This window comes from Apodemus sylvaticus, chromosome 4 (genome assembly GCF_947179515.1).
Source record: "Apodemus sylvaticus chromosome 4, mApoSyl1.1, whole genome shotgun sequence".
In the NCBI taxonomy this organism is placed as follows: domain Eukaryota; kingdom Metazoa; phylum Chordata; class Mammalia; order Rodentia; family Muridae; genus Apodemus; species Apodemus sylvaticus.
Window position 1 is genome coordinate 132,047,646 of NC_067475.1, and position 14,725 is coordinate 132,062,370.

Below are 14,725 nucleotides of genomic sequence, written 5' to 3' on the forward strand. Positions count from 1 at the left end.
TATATAAATGTTAAGAACCAACTTGCCAAATTATAAGTAATCTCCTGGAGCCCATACAATGGCCCAGCATGTAAAGAAAGGTCCTTGTCACTTGATGATGCAAACGTCACAACCTGAGTAGGACCCCTGGAAGCCATATAAAAGAAGAAAGAGAAAACTGACTTCACAAGGTTATCGTCACCTCTGCAGGTAGACTGTAGCACATCCACGTGAATGCACAGGCAAACTCACGAGTGTGCGCATGCACACACATACACATGATAATGAACATTTTTAAATAACAAAAAACGAAATATTGCTGTTCACTCCTTTATTCCTTAAGTATTAACATCTCATTTCTTTAAGATATATGACCTATTTTTACATAATTCTATTTTCCTTACGGATCTTAGTGAAGTTTGTTAAGAAGTTTCCATGTATCTGATATTGTCGATGTCACTAAAGGACACTTTGACTCCATTTGATAAGTACTCACCCTTGGTTGATTTATCACATATTTTTATTTTGTGTGTAAATGTGTGTACGTGCACATATGGAGGTCAGGAGCCCACATCCGGCTTCTTCCTCACTCTTCCTTAATTGGTTTTTTGTTTGTTTTTGTTTTTGTTTTTGTTTTTTGAGACAGAGTCTCTCATCACACCTAATAGTTCCTAATTTAGGGAGAGAAAGCCCCAGCTGTCTCCCCAGGGCTGCGATTACAGGAGCACACACCACACTCAGCTTTTAGGACTGTTAGAAACGTGAACCTGGGTTCTCATGCCTATACATCAAGTTCTTTATCAAGTGAGCCATCTTCCAGGTCACCACCACCTCCAAACAATTTATTTCTTAAATGATTTTCTATCCAGCTACCTTTTTACGTGATACTTTATCAATACTTTGGCATTTCGTACACTCGTGCACCCTGTTTGGATCACATTCACCAGCATTCCTCCTCATAGCTCCTCCCAGCGCCACCTCCTCCCACACCCCGCCACCTTCCACGCCCTACCACTTGCCACGCCCTGCCACCTGCCCCGCCCCGCCACCTCCCACCCGCACCACCTCTTCCCACACCCCACCACCTGCCACACCCCACCACCTGCCACGCCCTGCCACCTGCCATGCCCTTCCACCTCCCACGCCCCGCCACCTCCTACCCGCGCCACCTCCGAATTTTGTGTCCTCTTTTTCTTTTTCCCTGTAACCCACAGAGTCCAGTTTGTGCTGCCAATACATTGCCCATAGACATACGCATATAAGGGCATCACTGGAGATCCACCTATCAGGAGCCACATCAAAAAGCAAACCAACCTGTCTCTAGGTGGGGCAGCAAACGCCTTTCCATCCACTGCCCACACGGCGCTCAGCTCGGGGTTCCCGGCCACCACCCCCACGCAGTATCGAGCAGTCTTGAAACGATTATCTGCGGACTCCTAGATTTTCCTAACTGACGCAAACAAATCACTTTCCAACCACAGCAGATTTTTACCTCCTTCCAACCTCCACAAATTGCAGTTCTTGGGTTAGGAAGCACAAGGCCCTGGGTTGGATCCGTTGTATTAGGATCATAACGCAATGTTAAAGTAATCATTTTCTTATTCTAAGTAGTTTTGGGGTTGTCCTCATTATTTCCCAACTTAATGTTATAGTTAGTGTATTTCTTCCTTAAATACCCTTTATCAATAATATGTCTTTAATTTATGTCACTTTATGTTCCTGCCATGACTGGATTCTGAAGTTCATCAGAGGCATTTCTTTCTGAATTGATCGCTCTTGGTTATGACCTGTAATCAGAAAAAAAAAAAATCAACCTGGTCACAATGTTTTTTTTTTTTAACTTTATTGTTGAATTTGATTTTATGATTAATTCTAAAGATGTGGCATCTGAATTTATGAATTTCAAATTTGTCCGTTTAGAAGGTTTTTTGTTTTGCTGCTCTTGTTCACTTTGTATATTTTAATTCTTTCTTTTGTTTGTTTGTTGTTTAGTTTAGTTTTGTTTTGTTTAATCAACATTATTTCAGAAGCACAAAGTAAGTAACTGATTTTCCTCTTTGTATGGTTTGGAGCAAAATGAGCCCGATCTGTATAATAACTTCAGTGTCTGGAAGATTCTTCGGTTAAAATAATCTAGTCCTTAAGTTTGCCTTGTAGGAAAATGTCTTAGCTACTGGCTCCATGTCTCTGATGGTTATGCTACTACTAAATTTAGATTTTAAAAAAAAAGTGGAACTTAAGAAGATTTGGCCACCAGTCCATCTGGGTCCATAATATGAGACACATGACCACAGTAGGATTTAAATTCTTTTATTCTCTCCTCTTGTGACACACTTAATAGCCATCTACGGCAGTCCCATGCCAGGACACCTGTGTCGTAAGGGGCTCTGGTTACAGAGAAAGGGAAGCAGGTGAGAACGGAGTGTTTTTCTTGGCTGGAGCAGCTGCCTCCTGTCACTGCCATGTGGCATGTCATCTTCCTGCATCTCCACGCCTGATGCCACAGTGGTTATGAGCAATGGATGTGGGTTTCCTTTCACAGTGACACCAGGATCTCCCCGGTGTAAGACACCGCTCACTAACTCCCACGATACAACCTCCTAAGGAATGTCCACCTGCAAACCCTCTGCAAGAACTGTTACGGTGGTGGCGGCAGCAGCAGTGGCAGCAGCGGTGGCAGCGGCGGGGGCGGCGGCGGGGGCGGCGGCGGAGAAGGAGGAGGACACACACTGCAGTGATGCAGACTCTCTGCTTACAAGTCATACAAACTACCCCATGTGTTGCATATCTCAGGAGGGGGAGACCTGGTCAGTTCACCCAGGCCTCTAAACCTCAGCTGTGTTCCTCTGCCAGAGCCCATAATTACTATAAAACAGGTTGATTTCAGCCTGGGTTGTGCTGGAAAATGACATTTTGAATTCTTATTGGCAATTTGAAGAGAACATAGTCTTCACTCGTTATTGTGCTCCTAGCACTCAAATATTGAGAAATAGACTTTTCCATATGCAGTATAAGAAAAACAGCTAAAACCAAAGATGTATTCCCGCTGCCCATAATTTTTATTAGCTTTTTAAGAAAGCTCAGTACCCATCAGACCCAGCTCTTGTTATTTTTATTGATGCCTTATAGACAATCCATAATCAAAACCATTGGAAAACTGTTCAGCCCCTCTGCTGCTGCCTCAAAATTGGCAGAAAATTCTCATTTAGAATTTGTAAGAAAAACCCAGAGGAAGCTTGCAGAAATCCTTTATGCCATATTTCCCGGCAATGGAATATTTTCCTGCCTTTGAAAGAGCAATTAAATTTTACTTCAGGAGAAGTGTAAACCCAGGTGGTACTTGGCATACCATCCCCCTCTGGTTATTGGTACAGACACAACACCATGCTCATTTACAATAAGCAGGATTTTTTTTTTGTAAAGCATTGGTTTAGTTTTGTTAGTGTGTGTGTGTGTGTGTGTGTGTGTGTGTGTGTGTATATGTGTGTGTGTATGTAAGTGTGTATATATGTGTGTATATATGTGTATGTGTATGTGTGTGAATTAGTGTGTATGTGTGAGTCTGTATATGTGTGTGAGTGTGTATGTATGTGAGTGTGTATATGTGTGACTGTATGAGTGTATATGTTACGTGCTGTGTGATATGTGTAAATGCCAGTGTGCATGTGACACAGAACCACTTTGTGGAGAGAGTCAGTTCTTTCTTTCCACTTTTCCGCGGTTTCCTGGAACCAAACTCAGGTCATCATCAGCTTTGAGCAGCAAGCGCTTTACCCCCTTGCGCCAGCTAGTCAGTCAGCCTAGTGTCCCCTTCTGACCATGCTTCCAAATGTGAAGTCAGAGTCTGTGAATATAAAATACATTCCTGTGGAGCATGAAAGGAAGAAGGTTTGGATCAGAGCCAGCTTCGCAAGCCAGGACCCTTCCCTCCGTGCTGCACTGGGCTGTGGGCAAAAACCACAGGGCAGTTCAAGACACTGAACATGCCTCAGAATTACTTCCTGCAGGTGGGTGGGGGAGGGTCAATGGCCCCATTTGGTCTAACACTCCATCTCCAGTTATGTCAGCACTGCTGAGTTTGACAGAGTAAATAAATTGCAGCTTCCGACAGAGGTTGGATTCTCACCGGAAGGAACTAGACGTACAAGAGATGCTCCCATGCAGAAACAGGGTGCCTTTCCTTAGTAAAGACTGCACTTGAAATTTTTGCTCCCAATAACTTTTAAGCAAACACGAGAATATAGCATGGTTTGAAATTCAGCTGTGAATCCTTAAAAAGGCCCCTGGCCTCAGTGAGTCACGTGACCAACTTCCAGGCAGACAGCTTTACAGATGAGCTCAGGATGTTCTGCAATGGTTCACGTGAAGTCTCGACTGAACCCCATGTTGTCCTGATGATCACAAGGGACCTACTGATAAAAGCAAAAGCTTCTCGTGACCTCGGTACCTCTACCCACAAGCCATAGTTTACTACGGGGGAGATGACGTACTTTAGAGGTCCTGACAGGTTCATCCGCCATGAGTGACTGAAATCTGGTGTCTGAGCCCTGGTAGGAAGTGAGAAGACAGTCCATGATGAGAGGAGACAGACGACAGTGTAACCGGGGAGGAAAGAGGAAGGGCGGTCGTGAGGGAACCTCCAGAGACGGTGTTGGTGCAGTGGGAATGGGGCAAAGAAGGGCTTTGTGGACCAGAAAGGGAGGGGCTGAACACCTCGTTCTCCAAAACCTAGAGTCCACCTTCTCTCCTCCAAGATAGTTTTTACATGAAGAAAACCAGCAGAGAGTGGGTCAAGGAGAGCCCAGAACACTACAGGCAGCGTTGCAGAATGAGCATGAAAAGAAATTCGGCAAGGAGAGAGGTAGGAACCCAACAACCCCTCCCCCCACCCCCACACTACACCAACTAAATGGATCCTCGCCTGGGCCAGTGCCCGACCAGTCTGTCTTGGACACATATATGTACATTTTATATATTCATATTTACAATGTCTTGGGGCCTCCTGCTGGAAGACCATACAGAGCATAGGCACAGAGGTCCTTTGGTCACCTGAAGGTGACCTGTAGCTGATTATAATATTCAAGCACACAGCCCAGGGTGGAGGTTTAAGATGCTAAGAACATGTACCTAGAACTGCAAGTAACAGAGAAAGCAAGAGAGACAGAGCCTGGGTTTTGCAAATGAGTCAAAAGCTTCCCCTGTGTGGCATAAAAGCCCCAACTCATTGTACTATGGATGAACTCTAAGTTAAGCTATCTCTCTTTCTTCCAAATTACTTCCTCCCTAGGCACCTGTTTCTCCCTAATGCACCATCCCTGACTGGGATATAACTGAGCATCTCTGCACAATCCTTGCTTCGGGAACTAAGAACCTGGAACCCTGCCAAAGAGCCACTGAACCCCCAATATAAGCTGATGTCAGAGGAAGACTCTTCCTTTCCTTTCCTAAGACACCCACAAATGCCCCAAGCGTAGCACGCTGTGGGCAGTAAAGGATCCAATGTCCACTACAAATTAGTACGTATGATGCAGGGGATTAACTAGGGTTAAAAATCAAATTAGCTGCCTTAGAGGAGTTGCAGGTGTGGCTGCTGCTGTGTCACCTGTGCATCAGAAGGTGACAGAGAGGAAAGAGGCTGTGTCTCTCTGCTCAGTGTTGTGAACAGCTGGATGATTTGTGGTCTGACACTCCCTGAAAAAGGCAAGCCTGAGATAACCACCAGTCCAGCACCTCCAAGGCCTGACTGGCTCGGAGGGTGGGACTCAAGACAGAGACTAGAAGAACCTCAGCGGGGTTCATGGGCCCCAGGTAGGAGTGACCCCCAAGACAAATGACTCTTGCATGAGGCCACTCAGGTGGGCCCAGGTGAGAATCGAGTTCTAGATAACCACCAGACCAGCACCTGGGGCCTGGACAGGGCGCGAGCCTGAGATAAACACCGGGCTGGTGCCTCTTAGGCCTTCAGAGAAGAGAGGCATGCCCAAGACGACCCCTGCCCAGAGCCATGACATATGAGTGGGGCTGAGTACTCCTGAGACCACTCCTGGGACGACCCTGGACACTCAGAGATTCCAAGTGCCACTAAGAAAAACAAGTGGTGGAAAAATGGAAAAGAAAGAGAAACAGAAGGGTATGGGCACAATGAAGAGAGGCAGGAACCGCCTGATGTGCATAGCCACTGATGCCACCTGGGACCATGGTGGCGTCCTGACCAGTGATGTCACTGGGGACCACATCTGCGTCCACGGCCCTGCAGCATCGGGGGTGTGCTACCCCAAAGGCCAGCCTGGTCTATGCTGCCACCCTCAGACATGTTGACCTCTGAAGCCTGTACAGAACTGGCTCCACCCCTTGCCTGGGCATCATGGGAGAGCTGGCCCTGGGATTGAGAGGAGTTGCTCCGCCCCTAACTGCCCTAACTAACTGCAGAGCTTGGAAGAGCTGGCCCTGCACATTGGAGAAGTTGTGGTGAGAAGGCCCCAAGGATGTGAGTGTGGGATAGTTGGCTCTGACAGTCAGCTCCTGTGTGCTGGCAAGGACGAGAGAAAGAGATGGCCTCCTCCTCCCTCTACCCCGAGCCCCTGTGGCAGATGGGAACCCTGACCCTGAACTCATGAAAGCAGGAGAGCTGTCCCTGCCCCTCACCCACTGTAGCGCTCAGGAGAGCAGGTCCTGCACCTCACCTAGGCAGAAAGTAGATCTGGCCCTGGGGTGGGGGTTGTAGGTCAGTCTGCCCCAAAGGTTTGAGCATGGAAAAGCTGGTTCTGACTCTGGTCAGCTGTGCCAAGGCATTGGCAAGGGAGAACTCACCTCCTCTCCTGTTGGCCTCACCACCTGCAGTGGGTGGGAAAGCTGCCCCCCAGCCTCCCCCCCCAACAAGTCATAACAAGTCACAAGAGCAGGAGAGCAGTCCCTGCCCCTCACCCGCTGCAGCACTTGAGATAGCAGTCTCTGCACCTCACAGTAGGCACCACAGTAGAGCTGACCCCAGGGGGGATGGGGGAGGGATGGGGGAGATGAACTGTCCTGAGGGTGTGAGCATGGGAAAGCTGACCCAAAACTTACCTTCTGTGTGATAGTATGGGCTGAAGAGAGACGCCTTTTTCCGCCCTTGCCTCTTGCCACCTTACAGCTCTCTCAGGGAGCAGCCGCACAGCACAGCAGAGCTGGCCCGGATGCTGGGGTTGCAGGAGAGCCATCCCTGCCTCTTGGCTACTGTGCAGTGGTGAGGAAAGAGAGAGATGCCCTCCTCCTTCCCCTTGCCCCTTGCCACCTAGGGCATGCAGCAGCGCTGGCTCTGGGGCCATAAGAGTGGGAGAAGAAGCCCATCTGCAAAACTCAGGAGAGCAGGCCCCGCACCCCGCCTGGGCAGCAGGACAGAGCTAGTCCTGGTTGTGGGGGTTGCTGGTGAGCAGGCCCCAGGGGTCATGAGAGCAGAAGAACCAGAGAACTGACACCTCTCAGGCCCTGATCCAGCGTTTTGGATCGGCCCACGTCAACATCTACTCCATCAACGAACTGCTCGGTCCTACAGATCCAAAACTACAGGATCTCCACAACACAGAGCAACAACAGCCCATCTGAGAGGAGTCCCGGTGAGGTTCCAGCATTGCTGCAGTAGCAGAAGCCAGAGCCTTGTACCAGACCAACGAGTCGTTGCAATGAACATTTGCAAGCAAAGACGTGTGGACAAAAAGGTGTGCTGTGGGGCACACACTGTGACACACCACAGCTTCCATAATGAGTGTTTCCACCCCCTGTTAGAGGGGAGGTCACAAGGGTGGAGGATGGGTGTGAACAGAGGGGGGGATGAGTGGGATTGGGGTGCATGATGTGACATTCACAAAGAACCAATAAAAAGGTGTTTTGTTTTGTTTTGTTTTTAATGGAATTTGCTGACCAGTGAGTCAACGGATTGAAGTTAGGCTGTCCCTATGCAGCAATTAGTCCTCACTGTCAACCTAACTGGCTTTAGAATCACCCAGGTATTTCCAGAGAGGCTTAACTGGGGCTGGCAGACCCACCCTAACTGTGGGCAGCACACGGACCAGGGACCTGGAAGAAAAGAAACCAGCGGAGCACCCGCAACCATTTCTCTCTGCTTGCCGAGCGTGGGTGAGCATGCCTGCTGCTCAGTCAGCCATGGTGGGCTGGAGCCTTAACCTGGGCGAAACAGGACTTCAGCAACGGCGCCGATACGTGTCAGCATATTCAACTGCTAAAGTTTTAAAACTGAAACCATGCGAATCAAGGCAGGTGGGAGCAAGAGTGATGTGAGATGATGGGCACGGGACTCCAAACCTCCCTCAGTTTAACCAGAATGACATGCAGAGCTCCCCGCCCTCCCAGCTCCTCCCTCCCGCTCCCCTCCCCGGGGCTGTGTGCTGGTGACCCTGGGTTCTTATCTCCCTCCTACACGGAAGGAATCCCGACCCCTGATTTCACAATCACAGGTTGCACAGTGAGCTGTCCTTCACGGGTTGATCCAATTATCACTGATTAATTCAGCAAATTCCTCTGAAGAGGATTAATGTTTCTGGAACATTAGCAAGATCATCCTGGATCTACGCACAAACCACAAACCGATTGTTTGAAAGAAAGAGCAGAGCCAGGCAGTTAGGCACCTGCTTTATCTACCTGGTGCCATACAAATGGGTTTTAGTCACAGGAGAAGGGCTCATTTCTCTTTCCACCGTTTTCAGGTGTTTTATTTCATTGGATTAACTCAGAATTGGGATGTCATGGAGACACAGACTGACAGTAAAAAAAAAAAAAAAAAAAAAAAAAAAAAAAGCACTTGCCTTAAGCTTGGGCAAACAGGTATTCAAAGAGGTTATAGGAGGAGCTGAAGCCGTGGCTCAGTCAGAAAAGTGCTGTGTCAGCAATGAGGACTGGAGATTGGTCTTCAGAACTCACACCAAAACCACAAAAACTGGTACAGAAGTGCACACACAGACAGGTACACACACACACACACACACACACACACACACACATACTTATACAAGACACTTATAAGACCAGGCACCAGCATGTATGGCTGTGTATCAAGGTCTGGCCCACCATCTGTTATAGCATTGCCCACTGCCCTTCAAATAGGCCATTCTCCTAAGCAGAGAAATGGTAGACCTTGGAGGTAACCATCTGACACTAATTCTGCGGGAACACAGAACTTGTACGTGATGGGAGCCACAGTGGGCTCTGGCCTCACATCAGAATATTGCAGGTTCTGCTTAGGAGTTCAGGTAGAAAGTTGCTATAGTGCCAACTGCCACAGCAAGTCCTCTTTGGGGCAGCACAGGGGAAACTGGGTTCCCTCTTCTGTGTTCTTAGTCTTGTTAAAGATGGATTCAGAGGGAACAAGGAAGGCCAGTTGAAAATCTTGAAGCCATACCCTTCGGTAAGCACCAACATGGCAGACAAGGTGGAGAAAGAGCGAGGAAGCCCAAAGTGTTGAGGAAAGGCTGCTTAGGAAAGGAAGGAAAGGAAATGGGAAGTGATCCCTTTCTAAGTTGGGACTCAGGAACCCGGGCAAGCGCCACACTACAGGATGCAGGCTCTGTACCCACTTCACCATGCCGGGATAGGAAAGGGACATCTCATTAAGGAGGTCATTATTCCTCCCTCCTTGGAATGGCAGTCTTCCCGAGGGGTGGTCTCTAGCTGGGCGATTGCTTGGCCCAGGTAGATTAGCTCTTGAAGGAAGAGACAATGCTATATAATGTTCTAATCTTTGGAGAAGATCAGAAGGCCACGTCTCTACCCAGGGCCAGGGGCAGATTCCATTAGAGGTGAATTCATCCTCAGTGGTCTTTAAGGCTCCTATCACAATATGTAGTGGAACCATCACAGTAGGAGCGTGCCAAGATTCCAGAACGATAAAACCACCAGTCTGCAGTGCCTAGGCAAGTGGCAGGCATGAGGCCCCGGCCCAGAGCTGAAGCACAGACTGAGGTCAGGAAAGTTCTGGATGTGACGCTTCGGGAGGTCTGGGGCCCAATCCCTTCTCCCACTGTATCCACCTCACAGCTCGTGGGCTGGAAAACTCTTGCTGGAGTCCTAAGATTTAATGTCTGCTTTGTTGAGCTTTGGTCTTGCCTGGAGCCTCTCCTACACCTACTGTGTCTGTCCTGGGCCTGACCCAATGTTGTATTTTGGGAGCAGTTGACTTTGCTTTGATCTCCCAGGCTCTCAGCTGAAGAATAATCCTCATGGTGGGTGACTCATGCCTCTGTGTCCCCCATGTCTGACTTCTCCTAGAGTCTGGTCTCTGAGCACTTCGATTGACTCTGGAACAAGATCGGCTATTGGTCTAAAATGGATGTATTTTATATGAGAAAAGGATGTGACAGGACATACAAATAGAAGCTACAACTTGTGTCCCAGGGGTTCATGTCTTATAAGCTTAGTCCTCCGTCCACAGAGGTATGACATTCATCAGTTCCTTAGGTCATGGGACTCTGCCTTCATGAATGAAGCGCTATCATAAGGGTTGGTTCATTTAAAATGTGAGTTAGGGGCTGTGAGGTGGCCCAGAGGGCAAAAGGTTTTTCTGCCAAGATGTCCTGAATCTGATTTCTCCAAGACCCACATGGTAGAAGAGAAAACAAACTCCAAAAAGATGTCACTTATACTCCCACATGTTGGAGTACATGAGTGCACACACACACACACACACACACACACACACACACACATGAACACAAAACAAATGTGCATGTACACCTGTGTGCCGCTGCACACATGTAGAGGTCAGAGGACAACTTGCAGTCTCTTTCTCTCCTTCCATCATGCAGGGCCCAGGGATTGAACTCAAGTCAAGTAGCAGGCGTGGCGGCAAGTACCACAAGCCTCTCAGCCATCTTGCTGACCCAAGCTGCTTGTTTTGAAAAGAAGGTTTTAAGGAACTGGAGCCAATAGCGGGGCGGTGGTGCATGCCTTTAATCCCAGCACTTGGGAGGCAGAGAAGGGTGGATTTCTGAGTTCGAGGCCAGCCTGGTCTACAGAGCGAGTTCCAGGATAGCCAGAGTTACACAGAAAAACCCTGTCTCAAACAAACAAACAAACAAACAAACAAAAAAAAAAAAAACAAAAAATACCACATTAAAAAATCATTAAAAAAAAAGGAACAGGAGCCAAGTGAGTGAAGCAGGGGTGTTCAGTTGTTGTCAGTGGCCACAGGACACAAGGACAGACACAGCCTCGAGCTGCAGCAGCCAGCCTTCCTTTCAGAGACCTTAGCTCAGGGGAAGCCTGGATTCTTGACTTGATCAGAGAAAGAATTGTAGGCTGAGCCCATATGAAGGAGAGATGGGTCTTATCAAAAGGAAACATTTCAACCTAGATTTGTGTGCAGTTACTAGAAAGAGGTGTCCAGAGAGTAAAACGGAGGAGAAAGGGTGTGGGCTTCTCCAGAGAGAAGCTTGCTTCCTTACCTTCACAACAGTGGCCTATGAGATTCGGGCAGGTTCTGAAGTCACATCTTCAGTGGGTTGCTTAGGAATCTAAAGGAGATTATGGGAATGCTCCTGAGGTGCAGGGCAGGATTGCAGCCAGTAAGGTGAAAGCAGGGGTCAGAGAGTTAGGGAGTTTTCTCTGTGAGAAGGAACTCATCTTCCTCACCAAGTTCCCAGAACATATTGGGAGCAGAGGCAGGCCATGTTCAAGGGTGTGCTCTCTCAGGCCTCAAACATGCTCCGCCATTTTAGTCCTCCTTGGAAAATCCTCCTCTCTTGTAACTCTATACAAAAGGAGTGTTGTCTACCCTCGACCCTGCCACAATAAATCTTGTTCATTGTGCTAGGATTCCGACTCTCAGCTGGTCAGAGGCTCCCACCAGACCCCCTAATGGGGGCCCCTTTCCTGAGGCACAGCCCCTGGGTTCTCTTCTTTTTCCGCTCTGTCTTGTTTAAGCTTTTGGCATGATGCTCGCAGTGAAGTATCTTTGGCCATTTGGATGTTTCTCTAAGTTACTTCCTTAGGAGTCTGTGTCCAACCTCACTCATGCCTTTCTAATATCAGACTCACAAGAGTCTAAAAACTTAAAACACAAGGAATTCATGTAATGTATATATAATAGATTATTAAAATTAGCACTTAGCAAGCAGTTTTAATACTTAATAGGTATAAAATGTTGTCTGAAATATACAAGTCCAACTCGCAAGCTAATGTTACAAAGATTCAAAGTAAGAGAGTAGTCTCCGCAGGAAAGCTGATACTCCATGGTTAAAAACTGAATGTATTAATAAGGACTGACCAAGCCAGCAACAGCCTGTTCTTGAGTTCCTTGCCTTCAATGGTGGGACTTCACCAATCTGGTCTGTCTTCTCAAGGCCAGATCTGAGTGTGGAGAAATGCAAACTGAGACTTTCAGGTTATACCTACTGCTTTTGTGCTAAGAGTGTTGCCCCTCAGAAAAATCTAAGTATCTTCCATACACTTGAGTTGAACTTGATGTTTTCCTACAAGGCCAACTCTCTTGATTCTACATAGGTTTCCAAGTTTTCTTACTGAGCTCACTTCCCTGTCCTGCAGAGGCCTGTCTTACAGGCCACTCCCAGGAGTCAGGAGTGGGGAGAGATAGTGAACTTGTGATGTCCAAATGTGGGTTCTAACACACAGGCTGGGTGTCTGTGGCTTCTGCAATCTGAGGTTGAGAGCAGTAGGACATCTCCTTTGTTTCTTCTCCACCCAGCTAAAGTCCTTTAAATCCTTCTTTTCATGCCAGGTTTACTGTCAGAGCTGCCAACAGGCACATGGGCTTTAATGAAGCAGGTGACATCAACAATTTTTTTCTTATACGTTTTGGGGGGAAGCTCGTGCCGTGGCACCTGAGTGGAGGTCAAGGGACAACTTGGCCCCATCACATGTATGCCATCTGCCTTGTGTCCTGAACCTACGTTATCCAAACCCAAATGTCCACTGCTTCCATGCAGTGGCTAGCGTGCTGTGACCCGATGTTCCTCTCTCCCACAGGAAGAGATCTGGAGGACCTGTCATCTTAGTATTTCTGAGACCTGTCTATCACACAGTAGGCTTTGTGAGAAGGACTCGTGAGGATAACTGAACATTCTCAGTACTCTGGAAAATAAAGATAGCCTGTTCTACTCCAGTCTAAATTCACCAGCAGAGGAGTATGTCAACTTCAGGTCTTGCTAAAAGAGCTGTTGACTTCTCATCCCCCAACACCCACTTCACACTAGAAATTCAAAAGCAAGAGGCAAAAGGTACAGAGCAGAGGCATGTTAAGCGGGAGCCATGGGCTAAATTCAACCCACTTCTTGAGTCACAGGTATGGGTTTGTTCACCTAGTAGGGGGAAGAACTGTTTTTTATAGTTGCTTTTGTCTTGTGACTCAGAGTTGAAAAGAGATGGTTTAACCTCCCACAGCCAGTATATTTACTAATTTTTCATAGGGAAACTTTAGCCATCCTTGGTCTAAAGTATTGTCATTCTTCCTAGCATAAGACTAGCTCTCTCTCTCTCTCTCTCTCTCTCTCTCTCTCTCACACACACACACACACACACACACACACATATTTCTTAGGATAATAAGTGAAGCCCTTCCTCTAGGATATCACCCAGGTCTGGATTCTACCCCTTGCAGGCAGCTGTGGCCCAATATTGCTAAAGACTTCTTGTGTGGCACACCCAATCTCCACAGCAGGAAAGCAGCATCCTCTCATGACAGAAAGCCTACAGCCCCGTCTTCTGTAAGTGAGATGAGAGAGAGATGGCAGCCCTGGAGGCCTAAAGGAAAGGAGCCTATTATGCTCTGCTAGGAGCTAACTGTATCCATTCAGCCTTTCTGTGTCTGCCCCCACTCTGCATAATGACACAGAGACTTACTATATTTATTATAGGCTTTGGGCTCTGTAGCCGGGCAGAATCTCAGCTAGTCTAACCTGACAATGCGGCCTGGCCTACGTCCTGCCATGTGGGCCATTACCTGGCCATCTTAGTCTTGACCTGGCTCCGGCTTCTCCATCCATGTTCAGCTGGCCATGCCTCCAGCTCCCACCATGAGACCCTCTCTCTCTCTCTTTCAGCCTTGGCGTCTGCTACTGGCCATTCAGCTCTTTATTTGATCAGTCAGAAGGGAATGGAGATCAATGCTTACAAAATACCAAGGCAGGATGGGTATGCCTCATGATAATTACACACCAAAGGCTTGCCTGTAATCAGATCTCTGGTGGCACAGAGATCAGCATTTGAATAATAAAAGGATCATCTTTACACGGTACATAAAAACATCACTCCAACAGTTAATACCACATTGAAACTCTGAGATGCAAACTTCTGAATAGAAGAAGAAGCATCCTCAAAACCTTCTGCTGGAAAGCTCAGTCTGGAGAGCCCCGGTAACTTGCCAGGAGCAGGTGATCACCTAAATGTCAAAGATGGTGGTACACCAGCATTTCCAGCATGCAGGGGGCGTGGTTTGTGTGCATTCTGACTTTCTCATATGAACTGAACCTCATAGTCAAATAAATAAATAAATAAATAAATAAATAAATAAAACAGTTCACAACAGGAAGTGTCTGATGATTTGGAAAGAAAAATAGCAGCTATGATTTCATGGCCTCTCCTGGATCCATGGCCTGGAGACCACTGCCAAACTGAACCCTATACTGTTCCTTAAATTTAAAGTAATTAAAACATTTTACATTAAGAAAGTCTCTGGAGCTGGAGAGGTGGCTCAGGAGTTAAGAGTACTTGCTCTTGCAGAAGACCTGGATCCAGTTCC

The 14,725-nt window shown here is 47.5% G+C and overlaps 1 non-coding gene across 1 annotated transcript; it reads left to right on the forward strand.

Moving 5' to 3' along the window:
- Positions 1–5,539: 5,539 nt before the first annotated feature.
- Positions 5,540–5,668, forward strand: LOC127683933 (small nucleolar RNA SNORA17). The gene has a single exon (XR_007977707.1). It is a non-coding gene; the product is annotated as a small nucleolar RNA SNORA17 (small nucleolar RNA).
- The last annotated feature ends 9,057 nt before the right edge of the window (positions 5,669–14,725 follow it).